The 13,309-nt window shown below is 60.1% G+C and overlaps 1 non-coding gene across 5 annotated transcripts; it reads right to left on the bottom strand.

Annotated features, from left to right (window-relative positions):
* Positions 1 to 390: 390 nt before the first annotated feature.
* LOC101976127 (uncharacterized) lies at positions 391 to 12,853 on the bottom strand. 5 transcript variants are annotated; one of them, XR_013433795.1, is made up of 5 exons: positions 4,997 to 12,853; positions 3,444 to 4,451; positions 2,173 to 3,006; positions 1,938 to 2,034; positions 391 to 499 (listed from the first exon to the last, which is right to left on the bottom strand). It is a non-coding gene; the product is annotated as an uncharacterized LOC101976127 (transcript). The 5 variants fall into 5 exon arrangements; XR_013433796.1 differs by having other exon boundaries at positions 3,444 to 3,510; positions 4,002 to 12,853; XR_013433794.1 differs by having other exon boundaries at positions 2,173 to 2,399; positions 2,824 to 3,006; positions 3,444 to 12,853.
* Between the last annotated feature and the right edge of the window lie 456 nt (positions 12,854 to 13,309).

The following is a 13,309-nucleotide window of genomic DNA, read 5'->3' on the forward strand; positions in this document are numbered from 1 at the left end:
TCAGCCTTCCTTTTACTTGACCCCTTGACAAGCTCCATCTTGGTGACCAACACCATCCTTCTGGGAAGGGTCTCCATTGGCCAGTCCCTGCCACCAAGCACACCCGCTCTGGCCCCCACCCACCCCCTGCCACCTCTGTCCCCTGCCTGCCACTTCAGCGGCTCCCTGCTTCCATCCCCACAGACAGAGGGTCCTCACGGAAGCCCCGAGGGACACTGGCCCTCTGCCCGGGCTCCAGGCCATCAGAACACAGTGGAGCCCCTTCCCCTGTGCAGACTCCAGGTGCCTCCCCAACTCCTTCAGGACTCAGCTCCTCTGCCCGAGAGGTGCCCCTGTCCTCCCCAGGTCTGAGAGCCCTCCTGTCCCCTCCCTCCCTCCCCGGCGCCCTCGCAGGGCTCACCTGACCCTCTGCAGAGCTCTCGTCCTGGTCTGGCCCCCAGAGGACGGTGCCGTGTCTGGCTCACTGGGTTCCCAGGGCCTGCGCCCTCATGGTGACAAACTGAGGAAGGTGACGGATATGTTGGCAAATATCTGTGAGGGAGTGTGGCCGTCCCCTCGTCCCTCTATCTCCACTCAGCAATGTCACCGATTCACTCCTGATGGGATCCTGAGTCCCCAAACCGACTCCCCACAGGAAGTGCCCCCAACGGGCACCCAGGGCCTGTGGGCGTGTCCCCCAGGGCTGCCTGGGACTCGGCTCCTGGGCCCCCATCTCTGTCTAGGACGTCACACCACCCGGCTCTGGGGGTCTGCTTGGCTCCCTGCTCAGCTCCAGGCAGCAGGTCCCACCTGTCACCTGTCTTCCCATCCCTGGCCATGGCCCTGGCTCAGGGCCCCCTCCCCCCATCACTACCAGCACTTCCACCCCAAGTCTCACACTCTTGTCCCTCTTTTGAGTCCGCTGGGAGCACTGGCTGAGCCAGCAGGTGGAGTTGACCCCAAGGACTCCCTGGCCCGACCCTTCATCCTGAGGTGGAGTGTCCTCTCTAGGTGTCCGGGGGAGGGGGGGGTCATCAAGAGCCCTGGGTGCCCAGAGTCCCATGGGAGCCCGACCAGCCTGGGTTCACATCTGACCCTGGCACACACTTGCCTTGTGACCAAGGATGAGCAAAGTGGAGAAGGTGACAGCATGCTAGGGGACCCCGGCGAGACCACTCGGGCACCGCACTCAGCCCACTGCTGGCCACAGGTGCACGGCACACAGCTCCACCCCCGTCTGAGCGCCGGCCGAGCCCAAGCCCAGTTAGTCTTAGTCAAGTTGGTCAAAAGGTGCAGTGTCCCTGGGGCCAGGTTGTGACCCATCCATGCTGGTCTCAATGGGACCCTAATCCTGCTGTGTCTCAGGTGGGATCCGGGCACCCAGCAGAGACAGAGGGTCCGCCATATGGTGACTGCCATACCACCCTCTGGGTCAGGGACCCCTGGCGTGGAGCACCCCATTCATGCCCTGTGATATTCACCGCCAGGTCACCCTGTGTCCAAGGAGCCAGCCAGAAGCTCAGAGCCATCTGAGTAAACACACCCCAGTGTCACTCTCCCTGCGTCTGTTCCGTCCCCAGACCCTGGAAGGTGGGGGCCCTGGCTGTGGAGCCAGGGGTCAGAATTCAAGTTCCACTTCTGCTCCTTCCGGGCTGTGTGCCTGGGGGAAAATTGCTTCACGTCTCTGAGGTTCAGTTTCCTCACCTACAGAATGAGGGGACGAGACTGCCCACCTCGGCGAGGACTTAGTGAGATGATGCCCAAAAGCCCTTGGCCGGGTGCCAGGCGTCATGCAAGTTCTTGGTACCTGTTGACTGCTTCCCTTAACGGCTCTTACCGGACATACACGTAGGCCCTGTGGCTTGGGGGTCTCTCCTCCTCCCGCCCCATGGGTGAGGCAGGCAATCCCTGGCTCCTTGGAACAACGCTCTCCCCCTGGTCCCAGCTGGGATGCTCACCACCTTCCCAGGCTGTGACCGGGACCTTCCTCTGGTTCTTCTCCTGGTCTGGGAGGCTGAGTCAGGAGGATCCTGAGTTCAGCAACTTGGCAAGGTCCTGTCTCCAGATAAAATAGGAAAAAGAGCTGGGGATGTGGCTCAGCGGGAGAGCACCTCTGGGTTCAGTCCGAAGGAGGGAAGGAAGGAGGGAAGGAAGGAAGGAGGGAAGGAAGGAAGGAAGGTTGATTCCGCCCACCTGGGAGAAGGAGGGAGTGCTCCCTGGGTGAGCACTCTAGCAGCTGAGCTTGCTCAGTCCACGCTCCCAACTCCCCTCCTGTTCTTCAGTGTACAGATGAGGAAACCGAGGCCGGGCGGTGGGGGGAGTGACTGGCCCTGGTCATGCAGCCCACCTGGACTCTGGGTCCAAGCGCAGATTCTTCCTCCAGCCTCTGGACAGAGTCGAGGATGGCAGGGAGCCAAGTTCTGGAGAGAGTGGGCAGCTGCCTTCACCACCCAATGGACTCCAAGTCCAGGCAGGCAGCTGGTGGGGGCCCTACTGTCCTGAAAGAGTGCCAAGGTGGGGAGTCCAGGCTCACCCCGTCCCTGGCTCCCTCTTCTGCCCCTCCCCCTCCTGCACCCCTCCTCCTTCTCTCTCCCCCTCCTCCTCCTGGAAGACCCCTGCCCAGGGACTGGCGTCTGGAGCCGTCAGGCTGCCCACCAGCTCATGGGCCAGGACGTGCCATCTCCGCCTCCTCCCTCTGCCCTTTCTACAGGTGAGGAAACCAGGCCCAGACCAAGCCGCCCCTCTGCTCTCCCGGCTGAGCCAGCCATGGCCGCCTGGGCTCTGGGCTCTCTCTCTCCCTGGCTCCCCAGGTGCCCCCTGCAGGTTCCCAGGGCTCTCGCTGACTCTGTGTCCCTGGTCCTCTCCTGTCTGGCTGTCCGTCTCTCCCCACATTCCCCGTCCCTCTCGTGGTCCAGAAGTGGGTCTCGGTGCTGAAGCCCGCGTCTTGGGGTTTGATCCTGGCCTCGGCTGGCTTCTTTCCTGGCAGTTTGGCACTGGGGGCTGGGGTGGGGCGAAGGACCTCTGCTTCTAGGAGGAAAGGGTTATTTTTCTGCAAAGGGGCCTAGAACTGTCCACCCAACGCCATCACCCTGGGGACGGCCGGCTGGTTGGTGCCCGGGGTGGCGGCGGCAGCATGCCGCTCTGGCTTTCCCCAGAGGAACAGGTTCACTTGTTCACGCGGTCTGGCGGGGCCATCCCCCAGGGCAGGGTCACATGCTCCTGGCTGTCCACCCTGGACGGAGAGTGCTTGGGGCTAGGATCTGCGCAGACCCTCTCCCCTTCCCCTCAGGAAGGGAATGTGAGGAGTCAGGCCCCGTCTGCCCCTTGTCAAGCCCACACCTCGGGCCAGCTCTGGCCTCAGGGCCTTTGCTTAACCTCAGAGAAATGTCTGGAATGGACCTGCCCATGGAGTCTGGGTTAGACCGACCTGGGAACAGAGGTCATGTTCTGGGGGGGCCACCAACCTGCTGTGGGACCTGGGGAGGTCACCTCCTCCACTGGCTTCTCTGTGAAGTGAAACCCGATGTGCTCCTGGCCTCCCAGAGTGAGGGGGGACAAAGAAAGTTAAGAAGAATTGCGGGGGGCACACGCTGAGCACCCAGGGGGTGCCCCTCACCGTCCTGCAGACTGTGCAGATTCTTGCATCTGCTTCTCAAAATGCCCGGATGAAGTGAGATGGTGCATGAAGAGATGAGGAAACTGAGGCCCTGGGAGGCCGAGGGGACCGAGACCTGTCCACTGTGGGCCCCTGGACACCCACTGGGGCCTGGGACCCCAGCAGAGGTCCTGGGGCTCCCCCGCTTTCCAGGCTCCTGTGGACTGAGGTGCTCCCTGCGAGCCTGGAGCTGTCCCTGGCTGAGGGAAGGGAAGACCCAGCCGCTGCCAGTCTCCCTTTGGTGGCCATCCCTTCCCCCGCCCAGTCCCACGGAGGCCACTGACTCCACTTGAACCCCGGCTCCTCTTCCCACTGGCTGCATCCTCCCAATCAACCACTGGGCGGCTCCGGGGCCCCGTTTCCTCACCTGGGAGACAGGGACACAGGCAGAGGCTGCTTTGGAGGTGACGGTGGTGATTAAGTGGGTCAGCGCTCACGCAGGGGGACAGACAGCTCCCGGGGTGGGTGAGGGGCCGGGGAGTCGGCTGGGGAGTGCGCAGAGCGGGGAGCCCAGGCTGCAGGGGGCGACAGAGGGCCCTGCAGCCTCTCCATGTCCCGACTCCCACCAGAGCCTTTCCTCCTCCCTGGGCCTCCGTTTCCTCATCTGCAAAGTGGGGCTCATGGAAACCACCTCCGGGGAAGACCACATAAGGCACAAACTCAAACCCCGGGGGTGCCTGGGTGAACTGATTCCTGGGAACCTTGAAGTTGAGAGCAAAGCCGCCTCTCCTGAGACCAGCAGATCCTTGTGGACCCCCGTGCTGACCCCAGTCCAGCATCCAGGGGTCCGTGCACACACTGTGGTCACCAAGCAGGGCTGCAGGAAGGAAGACAGTTTCCAGGTGGCCGAGGGGAACCCCGGGAGGCAGCTCTGCAGAGAATGCCAATGGGCTGCGGGGCCCGAGGGGAGTCGGGGGATGAGCCAACAAGGCGATGGAACCCAGCTCCCCCAGCCCCGCAGACCAGAGCTCCAGGCCCCACCCCGCCTCTGGCCAACGGCCTGTGGCTTTGCTCAGCTTTGTAGTTAAATTTCAAGATTCAAAATTGGGAAATCTCAGCTGGGTGTGGTGGTGCACACCTGTAATCCCGGCTACCCAGGAGGCTGAGGCAGGAGGATCGCAAGTTCAAGGCCAACCTCGGCAACTTAGTGAGACCCTGTCTCAACGTCAAATCCAAAGGGCTGAGGACGTAGCTCAGTGGTGGAGCTCTGGCCCAGTGTGAAGACCTGAGCCTGTTACCTAGGACTGCCGAAGTGTGTGTCCTCCCTCCTCCTCCCACCTCCCAGAACTATTCTGAATTTGGTGCTGATCACCCCTTCCCTGTGCCTGTCCCTCTCCAACCTGGAGTAAATGTGTTTCCTACCTACGTGACGTCACATCATCTGCCATCGATCGCATCTTTCTATGAGTTGCCTGTATTGGCCAGGCCTTGTGTTTGTGGAATGGGCACCTCTGCAAATGTTTGCAGAATGAGCCTCAGTTTTGCCATCTGTGAAAGGGAGTCACGGTGCCCGGGCTGGCGGGGGGTGGGGGAAGTCACTCTTGTTCCCGACGTGTTGCAAGGCCACACTGAATCCACACAGGGACTCCGAGCCAGGACCTGTGGCGCGTGATTTACGAACATTGGCTCAGCTCGCTAAACCCCGCTAAACCCCAACCCCCCTGGCCCCCGAAACAGGAGGACTGTCAGGATCCTCATTTGGGGTGGGGAAGCTGAGGCCCTAAGAAGAGAGGGCCTGCACCCCAGCAGACGGCTCCAGTCCCACAGTCTTACCCCTGTGCAGCCCACCTCTCTCTACCCGCTCCTTGGACAGACGGGGACACTGATGGGTAGAGGAGTGACCTGGCCTCATGCACTCCAAAGTGAGTGACGAGGTTAGACGGGGCTCAGAGGGTGGACAAACATGACACACAGCATGTCACGATGTCGTGAAAATCCATGATGGCCTTGCCGTTGCGGGGTCTCATGCAGCTGAGCGCGCACATGTGCCAGCGCCTGCAGTTCTGAGCTGGATCCCTGGCCGAGAGCGCTCCCTCCTGCCTTCCCTTGCCCACGCCTTCCTCTGAGTTTACTGAGAGCTTGCTCTGGACCCAGGCCCTGGGTAGGTGGGAGGACTCAGCCCTGAGCAAGGAAGGCACATCCCGGTGCTCCTGGGGCAGTGGCACAGACACACCTAGCAATCTCTCATAGGTAGTGGTCGTTCATGATATGTGCTGTAAAGCAGGGGCGGGGGACCACCATGCGCTGGGGCGTATAACAGGCACCTGACCTGGAGGGAGAGACTGCATCAGGAGAACAGAGCTGGGCTCTTAAGTTTGGGTTGGTAGTTCCCAGGTGAGGAAAGGAAGGGGAAAACATTCCAAGCACAAGGAACAGTGAGTGCAAAGGCCCTGGGGTGCAACCTAGCAAGGAGGTGAAAGGAGCTCTTTGTGGCTAGAGCACACAGGGCCAGGAGGGCGTGACCATGAGGGGGTGGAGTGCACAGAGGGACCAGGCCAGATCTTCCTGGGATAGACTCTGTTCTCGAGGACCATGGGAACCAGGAACTGATGTGGCCATGCTTCCATTCCGTCCCCACTGAGGATGACTCTGTGATGGGCAGTGGCTATGGACATCTGGACGTGTCCTTCCCCCCCTGCCCTGATCTTCTCTCTGACACCTCAGCTGCAGGGACTGCCTGGGCTGCCACATGTGCAAGATGGGCATTTATGGCTGAGGGTAACACTTGGCCTCATGGGCCCTCAGTTTACTCATTTGTGAAGGGCAGAACCCATGGGTGGACAGAGGACCCCATGAGAGGTGAGACTCAGAAGGCAGGATGGCCACAGATATGCAGCAAATGTTGGTAAGCACCTACTGTGTGCTAGATCCCAAGAACAAACTGGACAGAATCCCAGTGCCCAGGGAACAGATTCCAGTGGCCATTCCTCTGCTCCTCCCAGCCAATCTGGGAGTGGGGGACGATGAACTCCATCTTCCAATGAGGCCACTGTGGCTCTGAGAAGCCACATCAAAGGCCCAAGCTCCCTGCTCCCAGCAGGGTCCACACCCAGACTGGACTCAGGGTCACAGCTGGAGTCTGGAGGTGCTGGGCCCCTGCTGGGGCACTGTGGCCGGGCAGAGGTGCACAAGGTCCTGCTGGTCCCTGACTCCTGCCTGCCTCCTCGCCCACTCCCTGCGCCAGCTCTAAGCTGACCCGGAGGAAAGACCACAGACTCCCTGCAGGGAGGGGATCAGCTGGGGGAGGCTGGGCGTCGCTGCTCCCAGACAAGACAAGTGACCTCAGTCTGCGAGGAATCAGAGGGTGGCTGGACCCGGCAGGAGGGAGCCTGGCTGCAGGGCCCACAGGTCCAGGGGTGGCAGTGGGGAGGGGTGACTGGCCAAGCCCAGAGCAGGAATCAGACGCAAGAGGAGCTACCAGAGGGTGACTGCGGCAAAGCCAAGCCCCCTAGGACACATATCAGCTTAAAATGACCTCGGACATTTCCCAGCTTTCTGTTTCTGAGGGTCTGCACTGGGGTCTTTTCCGGGGGTGGCGCGGGGTCAGCTGCCGGCTCGTTGGTGCGCCTATGGGTGAGGCCTCGGTTCCTCTCCAGGACACGTGGCTATTGTCCTAGAGCAAGTGACCAGACAGAAGGGAAGCCCGTGCGCCGGCCTGAACACACCAGCATCTCTAGGACAGCCAACGGTGACCCAGTGGGACAGGAGAGCACCAGGGCCAGGGATCTCCGGGGGCCCCCCAGGATGGCCGCCACGTAGCCCGATGGGGCCCTGGGTGCCAGATGCCTGAACTTTTCCCTGTGATCGCGAACACACAGGAAGCCACCGATTGCTGGGGGTCACCGCGGTGTTTCTGCGCGCGCCTGCGCCTGCGCTAGGCGTGAGTGTGTCCATCCGCCCTTCTTCTACCCAAATGCCCGCGTTTAAATCCATCCTCTGCCGCCTGTGACTCGGAAGAGGCTCAGGCTTCCTCGTACCGCTTTTCCCTGTCTGCAGAATGGGTGAGCGAGACGGCGGAGGCCTGAGCCAGTGTGTGCGCACCGAGCCCCAGCCCCTCCCGGGGAGCCCCTGGCCCGCTCTCCCCTGCTCTCTCCCCAGTCCCTGCACAGTCCCTGCACAGTCCCTGCACAATCCCTGCACAGTCCCTGCACAGTCCCTGCACAGTCCCTGCACAATCCCTGCACAGTCCCTGCACAGTCTTGGCACCTCTGAACAACTTCGTTGAACAAGTGAATGAGCACAGAGACTGTGCCTCACTCATTCTAGAACTTTCCTCTGCTCCCCCCCCCTCCTCCCAGGCTCTGGTCTCCATGTTGGCATTTCCTCCCCTTCCTTTCCTGCCCTTCTTGGGATGCCTGTCCAGTCTCTGGGCTCCACTCCGCTGCCCTCTCTCAGGGCTCCAACAGTGACCAGGGCCAGGACCTGGAGGCCCAAACTTATTTCTAGCTACCAAACAGCTGGTCCGTGGAAATCTGGTCCCGTGTACAAAACCAGCTTGTCTGTTCTTTTTTGGGGGGTGGGGGTCGGGTTCCAGGGATAGAACCCAGGGGCACTCGGCCACTGAGTCTCGCCCCCAGCCCTGTTTCCTATTTTATTTAGAGACAGGGCCTCACTGAGTGGCTGAGGCTGGCTTTGAACTAGCGCTCCTCCTGCTTGCCTGTTCTTGACTGAGGGCCACCTGTGTGCCTCGTACTGGTCCATCCTCGCAGCTGTGGCCATGAATGGGGGCACTGTGGGGGCTGAGATTCCCGAGGGAATCAAATGACAAGTGGCAGTGGTGGTTTCGGGTGGCGTGGAGCCGTGCAGAAACCAGGGTGGGCACCCCGGTGGGCAGTGGGGTAGAGAACGGCGGGTGGGGCAAGGCTTGCTGTGGGTGGGTGGTCAGGGAAGGCTTCCCAGTGGAGTCAGAAGGAGGCTGGGGAGAATCGGGGGTCTGCAAGTGCCGGTGGACAGCCCTCTGGCTCCTGCGGCCACCTCTGCAGACTCCAGGGCTCCTCCCAGCACAGGGTGGCACTGCCCAGACACCCCCTGGGCCAGCCTAGGAGAGAACAGTAGTCCCAATCACCAGGGCACACACCCTTGAACTTGCAGTGCCACTTGGAAGGATCTGTTTCCCTCGAAGCCTTGCAGGGGTGATAAATGACAGGTGCACAAAGACGTTCACAGCGACCTCTTGGTGATGGCAGAATCCTGGAAGCAACCTACAGGCTCTGCCCTGGGGGACCCGATGAGTGGACAGCGGTGGCCTAGGTGGACCGGCACGCAGCTGTTCAACAGCAGGCGAGTGTCACTGGATGGATGTGTCGCAACTTCCATAATTATGTCAAATAAAAAGAAACCAGGCGCAGGTCCCCAAGCCCACGTCCCAGCAGACCACAGGGCAGGGGACGGGGGCATAAGCATGCTGGCGGCGGGTGTGCGTAGTTTTCTCTGGAAGGAAACCCAGGAAACTCCCTCGGTGGCCTGTAGGGACAGGAACCGCAGGCTGGGGCGGCGCTGGGAAATTTGTTTTCCATTTCATTCCTTTGGGCTCCTTGGAATTCCGAACAATGTGTCTCTATCGCTCCTTCAAAACAATTAAAATCATAAAAATTTACATGTAAATGGAAACACGCAGGAAGTCATGTGACCAGCTGTGACTCCCAGGTTTTCACAGATCTGGACCAAAGGTGGCTCTTAGTCCATGTGTCCTCGGCTGTATCCCTCTCCCAACCGGGGCCTCAGTCTCCCCATCTCTGAATGGAGGGGGTAGGGTTGAGGGCATCTGCGGGTCCCTGGGTACCCCACCTCTGCACTTGGCGCTGCCCGGGTACACCTCTGCTAAAGCCCTTCTGTGCCACCCCAGCCGGGCTCCCCGCCATGGCCTGGCTCAGCTTCGAGCTCAGAGAAGGCTCACCCTCGTGGCCACCCCCTGCCCAGGGCATCCGGGCTTCAACCTGCTTGTTGGGGTGGTCTTGCACCTGCTTGTTGGGGTGGTCTTGCAAATGGCCAAAGCAAAGACTTTTGTCTCCTGGAAAAGAAACTGCCAAGAAGCCTGCTTCTCCCTAAGTGACGGGCCACCGCCTGGTGTGGGGCACAGAGTGCCACAGTCTGACTTGGGTTTTCTGAGACCTTCTGGCTTCGTACGTGTGGGGCTTTCTTTAGAGGCTGTGGGACTGAGGACAGAGGCTGAGAGTGCAGTGAGGCTCATGTGCCCCACGAGGGGTGACGGTGGTGGGAAGAGGCGATCAGATTCGGCCTGTGGCCGAGGCTAGGGACCACAGGGATGTGGGGCACCGGAGAGACAGAGGAGCTGGGACCCCTCTGAGGGCTTGGGCCTAACACTACAAAGGAGAGACAGAGGTCAAGTCATTTGACTGAAGTCACACAGCCAGAGATGCTGGGCTGGGACCTGTCATGGGGGCAGAGAGGCCCTGGCCCCTAACCCTGCCGTCTCTGCCCTCCGCAGTGTGCTGGGGGAGGCTCCAGGGGGAGGCTCCAGGGGATCTCTGCTTTCTCTACCTGGCTCACAGCCTGGCTCACCCAAACCCTGGTTCTGTTGGGTCTGGTTCAGGAACAGGCCTGGGACTGGGTCAACAGGTAGAAGCCCACAGCGGGGCTTGCTGGGTCCCCCCTGCTCCTGGCTGGAGGGCTGATCCTCACACTGCGTTGCCCCGACCCTCCCACCTGACCTGGCCCTCCAAACCAGCGGACCTGGGGACAAGCCTAGCATCTTGACTGTGACATGTGCCTGAGCCCCCAGTTGCTCCTCTGTCAGTGGGGCCAACCGCAGAGCCCTCCTGTAAAGGACTGGGCTAGGTGCCCTTGAGAGGCTACTGCGGGGGCCCCAAGCCCTCCTGATGCACAGTAGGGGCACCCCAGGGATTGCCAGGACAGCTGCCATCCTTCAGGACCCCCGTCTCTGTGCCCATTCTTCAGATAGTGAAACTGAGGCTCTGAGAGACCACACAGGCTGGTGTGGACAGAAGCCCTCTCCAGGCCTGAGAAAAGCATGATTAGGTAGGCGCAGTGGCACAAGCCCCAGCAGCTCGGGAGGCTGAGGTAGGAAGATCATGAGTTCAAAGCCAGCCTCAGCAACTAGTGAGGAGACCTGTCTCTAAATAAAACAAAAAGGGCTGGGGATGTGGCTCAGTGGTTGAGCGCCCCTGGATTTAATCCCTGGTGCCAAAAAAAAAAAAAATCGTGCGTATCTTCCTTACACACAGTAGGTCCACACGATCGGTAGCATTTAGCACCCTGCTGTTTCCTCATTCACAGATGTGACAATGAGGCTCTGAAACATGTGATAACTCCAAGGGCCCAGGCTGGGGCGCGGCAGAATCCGAACTTGAACCCAGGGCCGAGGGCAGGGGCTAGTAGCCCAGGGCCCACGCTCAGCCTCTTCATCGGCCTCGGTTGTGGGGCAGGTTAAACCCTGTCTGGGCCTGAGGGTCGGAGAGCCTGGGCCCACTCCTCCCTGGAATCCTTCCCTGCCCTTCCGCTTGGTGCCCAGGCTCCAGACAGACCCAGCCCCACCATCTTGGTGGATCTGATCTCCAGAGCCCCAGCCGGTGAACTGGGCCCGTCTGGTTCAGATCATCCGCCCCAGGACCCGTGCTGGTGGGCGGCATGGCAAATTGGGTGATAGGATCCAGCTGTGGGTGGCCTCTGCCCAGCCCGGCCACTTGGAGCCACAGGACCAATGGGGGACCAGTGAGGGTACTCTGGGAGCTCTAGTCAATTGAGGTGACCCCAAACTACCCTCAGTCCCCAGAAAGCCTAAAGAAGCCCCAGGGCGAGAAGCCTTGGAACCTGGCCTGGTGGCTGGGGACCTGGGACCAGTCTTCTGAGTCCTCTGGGCGGCTTGGGAGAGATGCCCGGGAAGGTGCCAGCTCAGGAACGAGCTTGCGATCCACCCCAGGAGCAGAAGCTCAGGCCTGGGGGTCCAGCAGCTTCTTCTGAACGGGGAAGTCAGGGACCAGCCTAGGAAGCTCTGCTGGCCCTGTCCCCTGGTGGCCCCAGCCAGCCACCCCGAGGATTCCTGGGCAGTTGAGTTAGCAGGAGAGGATCCAAAGAGGCAGCCCGTGGAGAAGAGGGAGTGGGCGAGGGATTCCACATTTGCATTGGCATCACAGCGGGCAGAACCCGCCAGAGGGTGAATGTGGCGGGTGACAAAAAGAGCAGTCAAGGTGGAGGTCCGGGTCGGGGGCTTCAGAACCAGGTGGGCCGTCTACTGAGATGGGAAAGATGTGGGAGAGTGGGGTGCAGGGTCAGGGGAGCTGGCAGGACGTCCAGGGGAGAAGTCCAGGGGAGGCGGTGACCATCCCGTCAGCGTGGGGGACAGGGAAGTCCCAGGAGAAGTCGGGCGCCTGGCCGGGGCCCTGATGCTGTTGGAGCCTTGGGTCCTTTGGCCTTGGGTCCTTCGGTCCCGGGTGATGATTATGGATCATCCTCAGAAACACATAAAATAAATGCATAAGGACATCTCGTCACTTTGAAATCATAAAACAAATATTAAAATCTAATCTTTAATAAAATCATAGCACGATGGGCTTCCTCATGTCCAAAATCACGACGAGAAGGAGCGTATTGCACGATACAGTGGCCAGCTGCGTTAAGTCTGAAAGTATCTGTGAGTCCTATTGGCCTCCAAGTCCACGGAGCCCCCGAGATCCGCCTGGTCTGTGGCCCATGCTCTTAACTGGAGGAAGTGGGAGGCTTTAAGCACAAGTTAGTCGACCGAAGATGTCATCTTCTTCTCTCAAGGTCATGGAGCCTCTGAATTCTTCTCACAGACCCCTGGTCCCGCTTGAGGACCCACCCCTGACCTAGAGGAGGCGCAGAGAGGCAGGGGCCCAGGATGGTCATCAGAGCCATCGGGAACCTGATAAAGGAGGAGTCAGGGGTGGCAGAGAGCAGAGGAAAGCAGGGGAGGGTGGGACCTCCAGTGGCCATGCTACCCACTGGTCAAGAAACAGGACACGGAAGTGTCCCTTGAGTGAGGTGTCTAGGATGGCCACAGCAAGGTGAACGAAAGAGGGATGTGGCTCAAGCGGTAGCGCGCTCGCCTAGCATGCGTGCGGCCCGGGTTCGATCCTCAGCACCACATACAAACGAAGATGTTGTATCCGCCGAGAACTAAGAAAAAATAAATAAATGTTAAAATTCTCTCTCTCTCTCTGTCCCCCCCCTCTCACTCTCTCTTTAAAAAAAAAAAAAAAAAAAAAAAAAAAAAAAAAGAGGGAGCAGCGTTCTCAGGACAGGAGAGCCATTTGTGGTGGGCGTGGGCACAGAGGAGTCCCGCATCACGGTCAGGTCGCTTCCTTGTACTTCTTTGTTCGTGCAAAAGGCACCATAATGGCCGGGTGCGATGTCACACGTCTGTCATCCCAGCGGCTCTGGAGGCTGAGACAGGAGGATGACGAGTTCAAAGCCAGCCTCAGCAAAAGTGAGGAGCTAAGCAACTCCGTGAGACCCTGACTCTAATTAAAACACAGAATAGGGCTGGGGAGGTGGCTCAGTGGTCAAGTGCCCCTGAGCTCAATCCCTGGCACCCCAACATCCAACCCCCAAAAAGGGCACCATAATAATATATTCATTTTTAAGGGGAGGCTGGGTGTGGAGGAGAGAAAAGAGCTTGTTTAAGAGTTTGTGTGGAGGAGAGCAGAGAATGGCAGAGGCAGGGGGGCCGTGGGG

The sequence above is a fragment of the Ictidomys tridecemlineatus genome, unplaced genomic scaffold (assembly GCF_052094955.1).
Source record: "Ictidomys tridecemlineatus isolate mIctTri1 unplaced genomic scaffold, mIctTri1.hap1 Scaffold_6494, whole genome shotgun sequence".
Classification (NCBI taxonomy): domain Eukaryota; kingdom Metazoa; phylum Chordata; class Mammalia; order Rodentia; family Sciuridae; genus Ictidomys; species Ictidomys tridecemlineatus.